The 6,125-nt window shown below is 34.5% G+C and overlaps 1 non-coding gene across 1 annotated transcript; it reads left to right on the top strand.

Moving 5' to 3' along the window:
- Window positions 1–240: 240 nt before the first annotated feature.
- LOC115969705 lies at window positions 241–347 on the top strand. Its single transcript, XR_004087053.1, has one exon. It is a non-coding gene; the product is annotated as a small nucleolar RNA R71 (small nucleolar RNA).
- The last annotated feature ends 5,778 nt before the right edge of the window (window positions 348–6,125 follow it).

Below are 6,125 nucleotides of genomic sequence, written 5' to 3'. Positions count from 1 at the left end.
AATTTTGCCATTTGTGCAGCCAATGAGGTAATAGAATCAAGTTCTAAAACTCCAGCTATCTTTCTTGGCATTGCTCTTTTTGTAGGCCATTGATAGTTGTTGGATGCCAATTCTTCCAGAAGTTCATAGGCTGCCTCATGAGTTTTACTCATTAAAGCTCCACCAGCTACTGCATCAACCATAGACCTGTTTGTAGCTCCTAGACCATTATAGAATGTTTGCACTTGAAGCCATGCTGGAAGGTCATGATGAGGACACCTTCACAATAAATCTTTGTACCTCTCCCATCCTTCATATAATGATTCACCCTCAAATTGGATGAACGTGGTGATATCATTCCTTAACTTTGCTGTCTTCATGGGAAGGAAATATTTTGCTATGAATTTTTGTGCCAACTCCTCCCATGTAGTAATGATGCCATGTGGCAAAGAATACAACCAAACTTATGCTTTATCCCTAAGTGAGAAGGGAAAAAGCCTTAGTCGAATCGCATCATCTGTCACTCTGTTATGTTTAAAAGTATCACAAATCTCCAAGAGATTTTCAATATGGACATTAGGATCTTCTTATGACAGCCCCCCGAACTAGACAATCTGCTGTATCATCTGAATGATGGTCGACTTGATCTCAAAATTATTGGCTTGTATGGCTGGCCTCCTTATGCTCGATGTAGCTCCATTTACCGAGGGCATAGCATAATCTCTTAACGCCTTTTGCTCTTAATTGGCCATATTAGATAAAGATGTGTTGGCCTCTTTCTTCTTTTCTTTCTTAAGCTGACGTAGGGTTCTTTCAATTTCAGGATCAAAAAGGGTCTACTCTAATTTAAATCGGGGCATGCACTTCTAATTCCTGAAAAGAAAGAAAACAAACTCAAATGCACCTAATTAATTTTTTTTTGAATAAATAAAATAAAATCCAAAGTAGTAAATATCTAGCTAGTATCAATATCAATAACAAATAGTTAATCCCCGGCAACGGCGCCAAAAACTTGTTCACAAAAAATAATCTGCAAGCACCCAGAATCGTAACAAGTAGTAAAGTGTTTTTAGAAAATGAATGTCGAACCCACAGGGATTAACTATGTTATTGAATACCGAAATTCACTAAATTAATTACTATTTGGAAAATCAAAAATAAATGGAATGTCCTACTATCTGAATTAAATTAAACTATTTAATAAAAATAAATCTACGAATAAAAAGAATTAACAAAGCGTAAAAATCTAATAGTGTAAAAATATAATAAGAATGGATCTAGAGTAGTTGATTTCACCTAACAAATCCCACACAATTTATTCTTCCTAATTATTAAATTCTAATAATATCCCGTTGATGATTAAAAATTCCTTAAGTATTCAATATCTTCTCTTGAATAATATCAAAAATATCTTCAAATAACAATTCCATATATCTATGTGAATTTAATTAGTTGGAGACTCATTACGTACTTTGAATTTTCTGAAAAATCACACTAATCGCGGTAAAGCATCTCTACTTTCGCTCAACTAATGGTGTTTAATTCTAGAACTAAAATAACAAATCACCTCTCAATTTCATTGTAATTCAATTGATCAAACAATAATTCGTAAAAAAAATAGTAAGCATTAAGAATAAGAATTAAACACTCAATCATGAAAATATTAAAAATAAAATAACTCAAAATATAAATTGTGTGTCCATTGCTAGACTACATCAACGCTCTAGAAAATAAAATTTTGTTCATAATCAAATTGAAAAGAAAACAAATAAAACTTATGTGTTTCATGGGAATTGGTTGATCAACATGATGTGGCACCCCTTTGTCCTCAAAAAGACTCCAAAGAAAATTCTTCAAATGCGGCACACCCAATTTTTGCCCTAAAGAGCCTTTAAATAGGTCAAGGAATCCTATTCCCGTTTGGAGAAAATCCCAGATTTTTAGGCTTCAATTAACCGACTATTTTGGCCCATTTAACTTCATAATTCAGACTTTTGGTAAACTAAAAAGTTGTAGCCCTTTAAGTTAAATTTCCAGCCCAACTTGAATCATCTTGATTGGACATTTGAGCCCAAAGTTATGCCAAAAATACCAACTGATGTGCAGTCTGGAATCCTAATCAAAATTGGACTTGGATTTGGTGCAAATTTCCTTTGATTCCTTGCTCCAGTTGGAATTAAATTTAATTGGGTTGGTATTCTCTTGAATTCATGCCTGGCTGGATGTAAGTTGAATTGGTTCAATTGGCCTAGCCCCATTTTGCATGTAAAGCCCTTGTAGATTAATCTGAAATCTTCTCATTCCTTCAAAGCACAAATGAATAGATAAATATAAATAAAAATAAAATCAAATCAAAACAAATAAAGGAAAACTAGCAATTTTAATAAATAAGAGGATAATAAAAATCATGTAAAAATTACACTTATCACTATGTAGCCTTTATGTTCTGTTGCCTATACTTCTATCTAAATGTTATGCATTTTCTTTAAGTATTTTCACTCTTGTGCCCTAGTAAGATTTTGTTCCTAGATGCATATACTTTAAGTATTGTGCATTGGTTGAGTGTTGGGCATGCAAGTGATTTGCATTGAGCTTATTAACTTGTATATCCGGATGTTCATTCCAAGTGTGAATGAGCATTATGGTCACTATTTTATAGTGATTGCCTGTTTGGTTAAGTCATGGTTTATTTCTCATTCCATTTTGCTTGATCGCATTGTGCTTGCCTCATATGCCTTACAAGTTTTCTGCATACAATGATCAAATTGTGTTGTTGTGTTTTAGGAGTTACTTGTGTTGGGGTTTATGCCCTAAAATCCAATTTATTGGCATGTTATAAATAATTAAGTTGTTTAATTATATGAGACTATTTATGAACTAATGGGACATTATCTTAGTCCATGAGATGCATAGTATGTGATTTTTGTAAAAAGTCACAGAAAGATATAAATCATAAGTTCTTTGTAAACTCAGAATTTTAGTTCGTAGTCGGTGATGAAATTGGGCATTTCATCTGCGAAGACTATAACATATCAACTAAGATGATTTGTCTTGATCAGGACAGTTGTGAGATTTATTATTCTCCTAACAACTGTCAATTGAATAAGAAATCTCACGACTTCTATTTACATCAACTCTAAATCCTGAGAGAATAATGGACCAGATCATGAGGTGTAGGTTGCTTTGATATATCAAGAGTGAGATCTATAAGATACGGTCAAAATCCTCAATGTGTTGGGCAACCGCATTTAATGTTGATGGAACATATATTTTCAAGATGGAATTCATCTAATGGAAAATATAAAATATTCCTTTGAGATAAGTTTAATGGGTTTGGTTATTCAGAGTGTTGGGCCCAGCCACTTTAGTAAGGAGTTACTAAAGTATATATTTATGAAATTGAATTTCATAAATATATGATGAATAGCATGAAGGATTAAGCTGGGTACTCAATGATTAAGATGTAGTAATCATCAAAGTGGTAGTCAAGATTCATGACTTTGTATTACTACGAATATTTTAATGAAGGGGTTGCATGTATAATAAAATATTTGGATATAATTTATTAATAAGGTTTAGAGTACAATTATATTCTTATAGTGGTATTGAATATAATTAATGGTAACTTTGGACTTGTCAAGAGTTGACAAAAAAATCCAAGGCCCATTGAAGTTAGAGTCTTATTTGTTGCCTTTGGTCCCATCTCAAGCCACAAACTAAAGCCCAATTGGGTAGGCCCAAAAGGCTAACCCAATTAGATAATCAGTCTTTATTTAGTAAGAGTTATTAAATAAAGAAACTACTAATGTAGTTTTAACGTACATATGATAAAAGGAAAAGGGATCAATTTTTTCTCCATAAGGAGAAAAAGAAGGATTTTTCTTTAAGAGTCAATGTACAAAAGATTGATTGAAAGACCACACATCTTAGACACAATGTAGAATTAAGATGAAGATTAAAGGTATTCTCAAGACGTGGTTTTGAAATTCACTGCATCAAGGTACGCTTTCTATTCTTTATTCTAGAATTCATGGTTACATGTTATCTTACATGATTGAAGTAGATCTGTAATTGTTGCTTCTGCTGTGTGTTTTGTATGGGATACAAAACTAGATTTTCCATCAACTTGTTCATATGATTCAAGAGCTTATTTAGATTTTAGAGTTAGGTGTGAGTGAGTTTTGTTCACCTGTTCCCAACACACATATTAAGTCTAGAGTTTGTTTTAGGGTTTTGTCACGGAATAGCCAAATAGGAAGATTGTAAGGTTCAATTTTATCAACCATCTTGTTGGCTTTATTCCGTACTAAATTTGCTTGTATTTTAGCAATTAGTAACCCTATATTTAGGTGGGAATCATGTAAGGGTAGTGTGTGAGAGAATGCGAAGAAATGCTCAAGATTGTGCAAGAAGCAGGGACTCGCGACTGGATCTCACGGGTGGCTTGTGGGTTGCAAGTCGCCAGAAGGTTACACACATGCCAAGCATGCCAGAAGCTGAAGAGTCACGCTAGCTGTTGTACTACAGGACAAAAGTCCCAAGTTGGCCAGGTCGTTAGCTCGTGGCTTAAACTCGCGACTCAACCTAGTCGCGAGGTCAAGTTGCCAGAACACCCTGTTTGGGAAAAACTGACTTTTCACATTCCTTCTCACCCTACTATATATATACCCTTATACCCACGATTTTGAGAGAGCTTCCAAAGAGAATTTTGAGAGAGAAAGTTTAGAGAAAAACAAGATTGATTCATCCACAATCTTTATATAGAGGCTCTTCAAATTCCTTTACTCTCTCTCGCCATTGTCAAATCCTTGAGAGGTACATTACCAAAACCTTTTCCCACCATTCCCATATTTGTGAGGAGGCCATTTGGTGTTTGGGAAGCAATTAAGAAGGGACCAATTTCATATTGGTAGATGCTATTGTCAAGTAGCGGAATTCGGCAAGCTAAAGAAGAAATAGGTTCGGCATAACCTCGTTGGAGTAGGAGATTGGAGGGCTTAGGTACATTTGGTAGATTAGGCTTAAAGGGTCTTCTGCTATTCATGTATCCTAACTACATTCTTTACTGGATTGTTTACTGCTTGGAGAGCGGCAGAGAAGTCTTATGCCAAGGGCTTTGGTTTCCTCTTCGATAACACGAGCGTTGTTCTTGTGTTTGTATCTCTCTTTCCTTAATCTTTTCCATTTAATTTCTGCCGTGGATGTGATTTTATTTAGTTTAGATTGTTTATCGATTTTGCATTAAGCTTATGTTCATTTTTTGCACATTAATTGTTTGATATTAAGCTTGAATTGGTAATTTGTAAATTGAGGGTCTAAACGTTCAAGGTGTTTTATACACTTATTGAACTTTTAATTATCACAAACATTTAAACCACAATTTAGCATGGCCTTCTCCATAGCTGCATCCATAGCAATGGGGCCTAGGATCGCACTTAGGTAATTAAACCTCAACAAGTGCACGCGCTATGATACCAATTGAAAGTTCAATTAGTGTATAAAACACTACAAACGTTTAGACCCTTAATTTACAAATTACCAATTCAAGCTTAAAGTCAAATAATTAAATTAATATGTGGAATATGAACATAACCTTAAAACAGAATTAATAAACAATTTAAACCAAATAAAATCACATCCACAATAGAAATTAAATGGAAAAGATTAAGGGAAGAGAGATGCAAACACAAAGACAACACTCGATGTGTTATCAAAGAGAAAACCAATGCCCTCGGCGTAAAACCTCTCCGCTGCCTTCCAAGCAGTAAACAATCCACTAAAGAATGTAGTTGGGATACATGAACAGCAAAAGACTCTCCAAGCCTAATCTACCCAATGTACCTAAGCCCTCCAATCTCCTACTCCAACGAGGTTATGCTGAACCTATTTCTTCTTTGGCTTACCAGATTCCATTACTTAACCATAGCATCAACCAATATGAAATTGGTCCCTTCTTAAATGCTTCCCAAACACCAAATGGCCTTCTCACAGATATGGGTATGGTGAGAAAAGGTTTTGGTAATGTACCTCTCAAGGATTTGATAATGGAGAGAGGAAGAGAGTAAAGAATTTGGAGAGTCTCTATGTGAAGATTATGGATGATTCAATCTTGTTTTTCTCAAGGGTTTCTCTCTCAAAGTTCTCTC

Source organism: Quercus lobata, chromosome 11 (genome assembly GCF_001633185.2).
Source record: "Quercus lobata isolate SW786 chromosome 11, ValleyOak3.0 Primary Assembly, whole genome shotgun sequence".
NCBI lineage: Eukaryota > Viridiplantae > Streptophyta > Magnoliopsida > Fagales > Fagaceae > Quercus > Quercus lobata.
This window is presented reverse-complemented; position numbering and strand designations above follow the sequence as displayed.